Source organism: Nicotiana tabacum, chromosome 15 (genome assembly GCF_000715075.1).
Source record: "Nicotiana tabacum cultivar K326 chromosome 15, ASM71507v2, whole genome shotgun sequence".
Classification (NCBI taxonomy): Eukaryota; Viridiplantae; Streptophyta; class Magnoliopsida; order Solanales; family Solanaceae; genus Nicotiana; species Nicotiana tabacum.
In genome coordinates this window covers 26,265,962-26,277,486 of record NC_134094.1, presented here as the reverse complement: position 1 = coordinate 26,277,486, position 11,525 = coordinate 26,265,962, and positions in this window count along the sequence as shown.

Genomic DNA, 11,525 nt, shown 5'->3' with positions numbered 1-11,525 from the left:
AAATAACACTTATCTACAAAAGAAGAAAAGAAAAAGAAAAAGAAAGCATGGGTTGCCTCCCAAGAAGCACCTGATTTAACGTCGCGACACGACGCAGATTACCATCACTTCAAATGAATAACTGCCACCATGTGGTCATCATCAGCTTGTCCTAAATAATGCTTCACCCGGTGACCATTGACTCGGAATACCTCATCATTTTTGTTCTTCAAGTCCAATGCACCAAAAGGTGTCACACCCACAATTTCAAAGGGACCACTCCATTTGGATTTTAGCTTTCCGAGAAACATCTTCAATCGTGAGTTGAAAAACAAAACAAGATCACCCATCTTGAACTCCTTTGTTTGGATGTATTTGTCATGAAGGTACTTCATTATCTCTTTGTACAAGGACGAACTTGCATATGCATGGTACGAAAACTCATCCAATTCATTCAAATGTGCAACCCGTAAGTTAGCGGTTGCATCCCAATCAAGATTCAACTTCTTTAAAGCCCACATGGCTTTGTGCTCAAGTTCCACTGGAAGATGACAAGCTTTGCCAAACACCAACCGGTATGGAGACATCCTGATAGGAGTTTTGAAAGCATCCCGATAAGCCCATAATGCATCATCAAGCTTCTTCGACCAATTCGTTCGGTTAGCATTCACTATTTTGGAAAAGATACTCTTTATCTACCGGTTGGAGACTTCCGCTTGACTGCTAGTTTGAGGATTCTAGGGAGTCATAACTTTATGAGTGACACCATACTTGCTAAGCAAGGTGTCAAAATACATGTTACAAAAATGTGACCACCCATTGCTTATGATAGCCCGCGGCGTACCAAATCTTGTGAAAATATTCTTCTTCAAAAATTCCACCACACTTCTCGCTTCATTGTTGGGTAGAGAAACGGCCTCAACCCATTTAAACACATAATAAACCGCGACTAAGATGTAGGTGTTTCCACAAGAACTTACAAAAGGACCCATGAAGTCAATACCCCACACATCAAAGATATCAATCTCCAATATGGTAGTGAGAGGCATTTCATTCTTCTTCGAGATTCCACCGGCCTGTTGGTATTCATCATATCTTTTCACATATAACTTGCATCTTTGTAAAGAGTGGGCCAATAGAAACCACAACTTAGCACTTTAGCCGTCGTTCTCGCTCCGCCATGTTGACCACCATAAGGCAAAGAATGGAAAGCCTCAAGAATAACATTTTTCTCTTCATCCGGTACACATCTTCTAATTACCCCATTTGTGCAGATCCGGAAGAGGTAAGGCTCATCCCAACAATAGTCTTGATAATCCCGTTTGAGCTTCTTCCTTTGATTTGAAGAGAACTCATCCGGGATGATTCCACACACAAGGAAGTTTGCTAGATCGGCGAATCATGGCATCTCCTTCATTGAAATAGCCAAGAGTTGCTCATCGGAGAAGGAGTCATTGATTTCAAGGCCATCATGCGGCCTCCCCTCCTCCCCCAAACGAGATAAGTGGTCCGCCACTTGATTTTCACTCCCTTTTTTATCTTGGATGTCAATATCAAACTCTTGAAACAATAACACCCATCTCATCAACTGATCTTTTGAATATTTCTTGCTCATAAGATAGCGAAGTGTCGCATGATCCGTATGAACAATAACCTTCGCACCCATCAAGTATGGGTAGAACCTCTCAATAGCAAACACAATGGCAATGAGCTCTTTTTTGGTAACAGTGTAATTGACTTGGGCATCATTCATGGTCTTTCTATCATAGTAGACCGGAACTGCTCCAACCTCTATATCACTAGCGTGGCACATGAGCTCAAAAGGAATACTCCAATTAGGAGTGGTGATGATGGGAGTTGTTGTCAACTTGAACCTGAGAAATTCAAAGGCTCTCATGCCATCATCATTGAAGTGAAATTTAGCATCTTTCTCCAAAATCTTGCACAAGGGTTTCACCACTTTGGAAAATATTTTTATGAAGCACCGGTAGAACCCTGCGTGACCCAAGAAACTTTTCACGCCTTTCATGGATGTTGGAGGTGAAAGTTTAGAAATCACCTCTATTTTCGCCTTGTTGACCTCAATGCCCTTATTTGAAATTTTGAGGCCAAGGACAATGCCCTCCTCGACCATGAAATGGCATTTCTCCCAATTCAACACCAAATTCGTTTCTTCATACCTTGCCAATACTTTATCCAAATTTGCCAAGCAATCATCAAAGGAATCCCCGACTACCGAAAAGTCATCCATGAAGACTTCAAGGTAGTCCTCTACCATATCCGTAAAGATCTCCATCATACACCATTGAAAAATGGTTGGTGCATTGCAGAAGCCAAATGGCATCCGCTTGAATGAGAAAGTACCATAGGGAAAAGTGAAAGTTATTTTCTCTTGATCTTCCGGGGCAATAAGGATTTGGTTGTAGCCCGAATATCCATCTAGAAATCAATAGTAAGCATGACCGGCTAACCTATCAAGCATTTGGTCAAGAGAGGGGAGCGAAAAATGATCTTTCCTTGTGACTTTGTTTAGCTTCCGATAGTCCATATACACTCTCCACCTGGTCACCGTTCTTGTGGGAATCAACTCGTTCTTATCATTGGTGACCATAGTTATGCCCCCTTCTTCGGGACACATTGCACTGGAGAAGTACACGAACTGTCGGAAATAGGGTAGACCACCCTGACATCCAACCATTTGATAATCTCCTTTTTGACCACGTCTTGCATGGCTTCATTGAGTCTCCTTTGATGTTCAATGGATGGTTTGGCATCGTCCTCCAAGTTAATCTTATGCATGCAAAATGTGGGGCTTATTTCTCTAATATCCGCCAAAGTCCACCCAATAACTTTCTTCCTCTTGTGGAGCACCGTCAATGTAGAGTCAACCTGTACGTTAGTCAAACACGAGGAAAGAATAACTAGTAAAGTAGAACAAGGGCCAACAAATTCATACCTGAGATATTGAGGCAATGGCTTCAACTCCAAGATAGGAGGCTCTTCAATTGAAGGCTTTGTAGGAGGAGTTTTCCTATTCTCAAGATCCAAGGAAAGTTTCCGGGGTGCATAGTTGTACGACCCCATTCCTTGCAAAGAATTAACACATTCCATGAAGCCATCCATCTCGTCATCATAAAAATTTAGCAAGACGGCCTCCAACATGTCACCCATATTAATCGTGGCACTTGTATCATCAATAATCACATTGGTCACCAAGTCCACGTAAAGAACACAGTTCATTGCTATTCGGTTGCCTCATAGATTTGCACATGTGGAACACTACATTTTCATCCCCCACCCGGAAAGTGAGTTCACCGGCTTCCACATCAACAAGAGTCTTTCTCGAAGCAAGAAAAGGTCTACCAAGAATAATCGGGACCTCATAGTCCACTTCACAATCAAGAATAACAAAATCTGTCAGGAGAATGAACTTGTCAACTCAAACCAATACATCCTCAATCACCCCCAACGGTCTCTTCATTGTACGATCGGCAATTTGTAATCTCATAGATGTGGGTCTTGGTTTCCCAATTCCCAATGTCTTGAAAACTGAATAGGGCATCAAATTGATACTCGCCCCAAGATCACAAAGAGATTTTGCAAACTCGGCACTTCCAATGGTGCAACGGATTGTGAAAGCACCGGGATCTTCCAACTTAGGAGCCATCGAATGTACAATTGAACTCACTTGATGAGTGACTTTGATAGTTTCAAAATTCATCGACCGCTTCTTTGTCACAAAGTCCTTCATAAACTTTGCATATCCGAACATTTGCTCCAAGGCTTCAACTAATGGTACATTTATCAAGAGATTCTTCATCATATCAATGAACCTTTTGAATTGATTCTCGCCATTTTTCATGGCATAGGTGGAGGTGGCTTAGGCAATGGTGCCTTAGCTTTTTACACTACCGGTTCCGGTATGTCAATCACATGATCCCTAGACGGGTTCACGTCCTCTTGAGTCTCTTCCACCATTCCATCAATATCAATCCGCACTTCATTATTTTTATGCACAACATTGTTTGGGATCTCCTCTTCCTCTACCAGTTTCTCATCATCCACAAGTTGCCTTTGACTTGAGGTAGGTGCATTCCCACCTCTTCCACTTCTTGTATTAATGGCCATGGCAGGCCCCATATTGTTCCCACCCTTCGGTTTCACCACCGTATCACTTGGTAGTACCCCCTTAGGACGAGAATTTAAAGCTTGATAGATTTGACCCATTTGCACTTCTAAGTTTCGGATTGATGTGTTGTGTGAAGCAATTTGGGCATCGGAATCAGCATTCTTCTCCATCATTTGCTTGAACATGTTCTCAATATGACCCATTTCATTGTTGAAGGAACTAGGACCATGAGAAGGATAAGGAGGTGGGTTGCTCGGTTGTTGATTCATCGAGGGCCTTTGAAAATCCGACCCTCGATTTCCTTGGTTATGTTCCACCCACCTTGGTTGTTGCCCCCAATTGCTTTGGTTATTATTGTTTTGCCAATTCCCTTCATTATTGCTTCCACTCCAATTGCCTTGATTGTTGTTATTCCAATTGCCTTGATTGTTTCCACTATTCCAATTACCTTGGTTGTTGGAATTCCAATTACTTTGATTATTTGAAGGTCTCCATTGTTGTTGACTAGGACCTTGGAAGTTGTTTCTTTGCCCTTGAAAGTTGTTCACATATTAGACCTCTTTTTCTTAATCATTGTAAGAATCACCTTGATCAAATCCACTATCATCTTGCACAAAATTGTCCACTCTTTGTTGTACTTGTGGATTTCTTGTTCTTCTCTTTTTACCATCATATTGAGTCCCTCCAAAGCATTGACTTGCCTCAGTTTTTGCACTTGTTGAAGTTGAGCCTTTTCCAATTGGTCCATGGTGGTTGTCAACTCGGCTATGACTTGCCCATGGTCATGTAACTCTTTATGAAGAAGAATCACATTTGGATCACCTTGTGGAACATTGGCTCTAGATTGCCACGCCGATGAAGTATCCGCCATCTCATCCAAAATATCACACGTCTCCGCATAGGCCGTAGTCATGAAGTTCCCACTGGCAAGTTGGTTCACTACACATTGGTTGGTGGTATTGATTCCCCGATCGAAAGTTTGTTGAATCATGTTCTCCGTCATATCATTGTTGGGGCACTCTTTCACCATTATTCTATACCTTTCCCATATCTCGTGCAGTGGTTTATTGGGCTCTTGCTTGAATGCTAGAATTTCATCCCGAAGAATAGCCATGTGCCTGGGAGAAAAGTACTTTGACATAAATTTCTCCGCTAGTTCATCCCAAGTATGAATGGAATGATTTGGCAAATATTCCAACCAATATAAAGCTTTTCCCCATAGAGAGAAGGGAAAAAGCCTTAGCCTCAAAGCATCCTCAGAGACATTTTTTTGTTTGCTCCCCCAATACGTATCTACGAATCCCTTAAAATGTTTATATGCATTTTGACCCGGTGAAGAACCCTCATTGCTCGAGCAAAGTGAGCATCATGTTGGTTATTTGGAAGTTGCATGCCCTAATACGGGGAGGGACTATAACACTTGCATACCCTTCATTCGGCAACACCTGGTGTGGAGCCGCTCGTGGAAGAGGTGGTGGAGCAGGTACATTGTCTTGAGGTGGTCGGCCTCGTCTATTGGCCTGAGATTCAAGAGGGACCTCATCCATTTGATCATCCTTAACACCCACATCCCACACGGCTATGTTTCCGAGATCGTTGTTTGCCATGATTGCACCTATAATACTTACACGTTAGTAACAAGGAAGGAAAAGAAGATATCCCAAAAAACAAACCTAACTATATAGCTAACACCGTTTTTTAGCACCCCGGTAATGACGCCAAAAATTGATCTCGTCCAATTCCACTCCTCTTTTTGAGGTTATGAAAACAGTCGATGCAATAGTAATACCCAACAAGAGTCGGGGTCTAATTCTGAAGGGAGCTATATGAATGGGTGTTAGTAGTATATATCTTAGCGCATGAGTTTGTATAGCTAAATTTTCACTTCCGCAATATTTGGTTTTATTTGAAAATCTAAATTAAACTAGATTGCGATTCAAAGAATGAAACTAGGAAATTATTTTTGTTGTTTTTCAAATGATATAAAAGGCCTAGGGCTATGACCTTCATCTAGGTGTTTGCCTAATGGGTTGTAAACTTTAGAGCTTGTTTTATTGGTCGGGGTATATTATATCTATCAACACTCAAGTATCCACTCAATACCTATCGGCCAAAGAGTGATTTTGCCAAATTTGGATTTCTCAAGTCCAAATGGGTATTGAACAAAATAGTTGATAAGAAGCTCAAGTCGGGTTTTACTATCTCTAGGTTTGGCCCTTTAATTAGGCTTATCAATCTCTCGATTGACCCAATTTCTTGCTAGCCAAGTTTTCATGGACTAAGTCTCTCTTTCTCAAGTAGAGACCAAGTCAAATAGGTATGAATTAATATTTGCAACCATTAATTCTTCAAATAAAAACAAAAACAAGGCTAGATAATAAACACCCAACCATAAACAAGCAATAAATCAAACACCCATTAAGTTTACACACTAGGGTTGAGTCACAACCCTAGTAAAAATTTAGCTACTCATGCTTAAACTAGAAGAAATGATAATTAAACCCAGATTGATAATTAAGATGACAAAATCTATGTTCAAATAATTCAAAATAGCAAAAACTACTAAAAAGAGTAAAAGAAATAGTCTACTATAGCAGCTGATGTCAAAAATTAACCTAAAAAGGTAAAACTCTTCTATTTATACAAAGCTAGAATTTTCGGACAAGAATGCCCTTTCGGAGGTTCTGTGGCCGCACAATTCCATGCGCGGTCCGCACTTTTCTTCATCTTGACGGAAGTGGAAATCTGTGGTCGCATAATTCTTATATGCAGCTGTAATGCTTTCTTTATGCAGTCCGCATAATTCTGAGTGCAGCCGTACCTTGCTCTTCTGCGGTCCGTACAAATATGAGTGCGGTCGCGTGGCTATTCTTCTTCAGCCGCACAATAATTGTGCGGTCTGCACTTTGAGATGCTGGTTCTCTGAACTTTTGCTCTAACCCAGCTTCTGGTGCCACACAATTTATGTGCGAACCGCACTTTGCACATTTCTCTGATGGGGATTTGTTCACAACCTACGGCCGCATATGATATTCTGCGGTCCGCACTTCTGAGCTTTTGCGCCTGTTTTTGTCCTTGAGTTCTGATTACTCTTTTTTGAGTTGGATTTCATCTTGGGAGCTCATCTTCCAATATTCCTGCAATTAAGCACATTTCATCAGCTTTCGGGAACATTATTAACCGCTTTTGGACTAAAACGAAAGTTAAAAGGCACTAATAAGTTGTCAAAATCCCCACTTATCACCCTCCAATTACAGCTACTGGTGGCTCATCTGTAGCACCTCGTGCGGGTGCTCTAGTTGCATTATGCGGACGTCCTCGGCCTCTACACTGACCCCGACCTCTCGTGGCTCTAGCAGGGGGCGGGGGTGTCTGGTCATCCGATCCAGCTGTACGTGTCCTCACCATCTGTGAGAGAATAGAAAAATAGAAATTTAGAATCCGAAGTCAAAATCTTGCATGATAAGGAATCAAAGAGGTGAAGCTTTTCCTAACAGTTCCATAGCCTCCCGAAGATAAGTACATACGTCTTCGTACCGATCCGCGAGATTCTACTAAACCTGCTTATGACTCATAACACCTATGAACCTAGTGCTCTGATACCAACTTTTTACGACCTCAATTTACCATCTGTAAGATGTCATGATGGCACTTAGTCTCTAAGATTATGTATGCCTAACAAATTTGCAGAATAACATAATATAAAACTGAAGCTAAATTCTCAACACATGAAATAAATATAAAACGGCAATTCAATAATTATAACTCCCAAAACCCGGTGGAAATAAGTCACAAGCTTCTAAGAACAAATACTAAGTGTCTCTATACATCAGAGTCTAAAGAGAATAAGGAAAAACAACATAGTAAAGATAGAGGGGGACTCCGAGTTCTGCGGACGCTGGCAGATATACCTTGAAGTCTCCACGTGCAGTCTAACTCACCGGTATCTGGTCTGGTGGGAAGAGCCTGGATCTACACAAAGATATGTGCCGAAGTGTAGTATGAGTACACCACAACGGTACCTAGTAAGTGAAAACTCTAACCTCGGTAGAGTAGTGACGAGGTCAGGTCAAGGCCCTACTGGTTTAAAAGAAAAGTAAAGCAGAAGATATAATAATATTTTGAAATGACTAAGAACATAAACAATGAGAAGTTTCAGAAAATAACAGCACAGTAAATAAAGGTAAACAATCGGGGCGCTCCCGAGATACTGCCTCGTAGTCCCAAATGTAAATATGCACGACAGGGGAGATCTCCTGAGGTACCGCCTCGTAGTCCCAAAGTAAATATGCAAGACAAGGGGGATATCCCGAGTAAACGCCTCGTAGTCCCAATTGTAAATATGCAAGACATGGGGATCTCTCGAGTAAATGCCTCGTAGTCTCAAAGTAAATATGCAGTACATGGGGATCTTTTGAGGAACTTCCTCGTAGTCCCAATGTAAATATGCAGTACATGGAGATTTCCCGAGGAACCATCTCGTAGTCCCAAAGTAGATATGAAGTACATGGGGATCTCCCGAGGAACCGCCTCATAATCCCAAAGTAAATATGCAGCAGATAACCGAAGGAACAACGAATTTACAGCAAGAAATCTTATAGTTAAAGCTTTAATTCAAATCAAGGGAAGCAAGTAATTCAACTAAGCATGTTGCGCAAATTGCAAGCAAGAGTTAAGGCACGTAGACATGCGATACTAGACTAATCATGATCACTACATATGCTAAGGCAACTCAGTTAAGGAATTTAAAAGAAGACAACTCATCAAGAACCGAAATTTCCACAATTATCCCGTGTACGCACTCGTCACCTCACGTGCATGGCCCTCAAAAAATCACAAATTGTTACAATAATACCAAATCCTAAGGGGATTTCTGTTGCGACCAAACACACTCACGCAAGTATACGCGGTCGTCAAGTAATAAAGTGACTCAAAGTCGGATGTCGAACCCACGAGGACTTATGATTAACTATTAACTAACTTAGCCTATCTTAATTATCTAAACAAGAATTAAATCTAAAAATATTTTATTCTAACTAATTAAATAAGAAAAATATAAATAATAAACTTTGAACAGATAAAGAGCAGATTTTAATGATATCAATGTAAGACAAACGATCTAGGGTTATGGGCTATCTAACAATCCTATTGTATTCTTCAATTGAATTGACCGACTAATTTATCTAGCTTATTGGTTGACAGGGTTAATATTGCTCATAAGAATCTGTCGAGTTCTTACTCGCCTATTCCAGCTAACTTAACGCCTATATGTCTATGGAGTGAGAATCAACAAGAACGCATTTATAATTCCTGTAAATCAACCAAGCAAGGAAATTAGGTATATGTCTATCCTAACCACGAATCCGTTCCCCGATGCCCGAGTTCAAGAACTTGCCCTACTCAATCCTATATGCAATATAGAATTCCCACTTTCGAGTTCAATTCTAGATTCGTAGATAATATTCAATTGGTGATCAAGCAATTAAATAATTAAGTGCAAGATTGAATAAATAAACTAATATGATAAATCAAGTAGTCAAAATCAATATCCGAATAACAATAGTCATGAAAGAACCACAACCCTAGAACGTGAAGTTTAGCTCCACATAGACATGGTAGCCAAACAACAAATCATATAAAGAAACATAAAAATTACTAAGTTTGGTGGGAGAAAGATGAAACTTGATGAATTCCGGCCTCCACAGCTTTTTCCTGGCTTTTTCCCCCTTCCCAATATGTTAGATAACCTAAAAGAGGCGTTTTTAGCTTATATATTGCGTACAAAAGTCGTGGGCCAAAGCTCTCCTATTCCTAGTCCAATTCGGCTTCAGGGATTGATGCTAAGGTGGATGCAACGCATCCACCTTGTCCTCCATTTCAATTTTTGCCTGCGAAGGTGGATGCGACGCATCCAACCCTTCTTCCTCTAGCTAAACCACCTTTTCTTCATATTTTGCACTCCGAACACCTTAAATTGTCACACATAACTTAATTAGTCATCAAACCAATAATTACACCATGTTGGGTGTTTTAAAGATTAAATAACATCAAAAAGTGGTTAAAGCATGGGCAAAGTAACATCAACACATATCAAAATATGCCAAACATCAATTTCCCACATACAAGGTTAGACAAGTCACTTACCTCAAATCTCGCTCAAATAATCGATTAGGATGCATTTCCCTCGATTTTCCGACTCTGAATGGCCTATATCTTTCCAAAAGCAATTACATATCATGAATACAACTATAAGAAACAAATTTAAATAATAAATCTATGACTTTAGCAAAGAATCGAAAAATCACCCCAAAAAGTCGATCCTGGCTCACGTCTCGAAATCGGGTAAAAGTCATAAACTACGAACACTCATTCGATATCGAGTTCACCCATACCAAAATTACCAAAATCTGACACCAAGTCGTCACTCAAATCCCCTTAGTCAAACCTTTATATCACATCAAACAACGCTAAAAATACGAATTGCACATCGATTCAAGCCTAATAAACTTTAAAACTTCAAACTCCTACCTCCGACGCCGAAACCTATCAAATCAAGTCCGATTGACCTTAAATTTTGCACACAAGTCATAATTGACATTACGGACCTACTCTAACTTCTGGAACCGAAATCCGACCCCGATATCAAAAAGTCCACTCCCGGTTAAACTTCTCAAAAATTATCCAATTTTCTAACTTTCGCCAATAGATGCTAAAATGACCTACGGGCCTCCAATTCAACCTCTGAATATGCTCCTAAGACCAAAATCAGCCTACGGAGCTATTAGAACCGTCAAAACTCCATTCTGGAGTCGTCGATTCCTACGACTTAAACCTCTATTTTAGTGATTATGTGTCCCATTTCACTCCGAAACTAAAAGTAAATCCTCCCGGCAAGTTAAGTAACCACAACATGAAATATAGGGAGATATAAATAGGGGTTCGGGGCTAATACTCTCAAAATGACCGGCCGGGTCGTTACATCCTCCCCCTCTTAAAACAGCGTTCGTCCTCGAATGTGTATAGGGACATACCTGGAGTGGTGAAAAGATGATAATAACTCATGCGCATATCATACTCGATCTCCCAAGTCGCCTCCTCGGCCGGATGACCCTTCCACTGAACCTTCACAGACTCGATGTTCTTTGACCTCAACTTTCGAATTTGCCTGTCCAAAATGGCCATTGGCTCCTCAACATAGGATAAATCCTTGTCCAACTAGACTGAGCTGAAGTCTAACACATGAGACAGATCGTCGTGATACTTCCGGAGCATGGAAACATGCAACACTAGATGAATTGTAGAGAGACTAGGTGGTAGTGCAAGTCTATAAGCCACTTCTCCAACCCTCTCTAGAATCTCAAAAGGCTCGATATACCTAGGGATCAACTTGCCCTTCTTTCCGAACCTTATAACACCC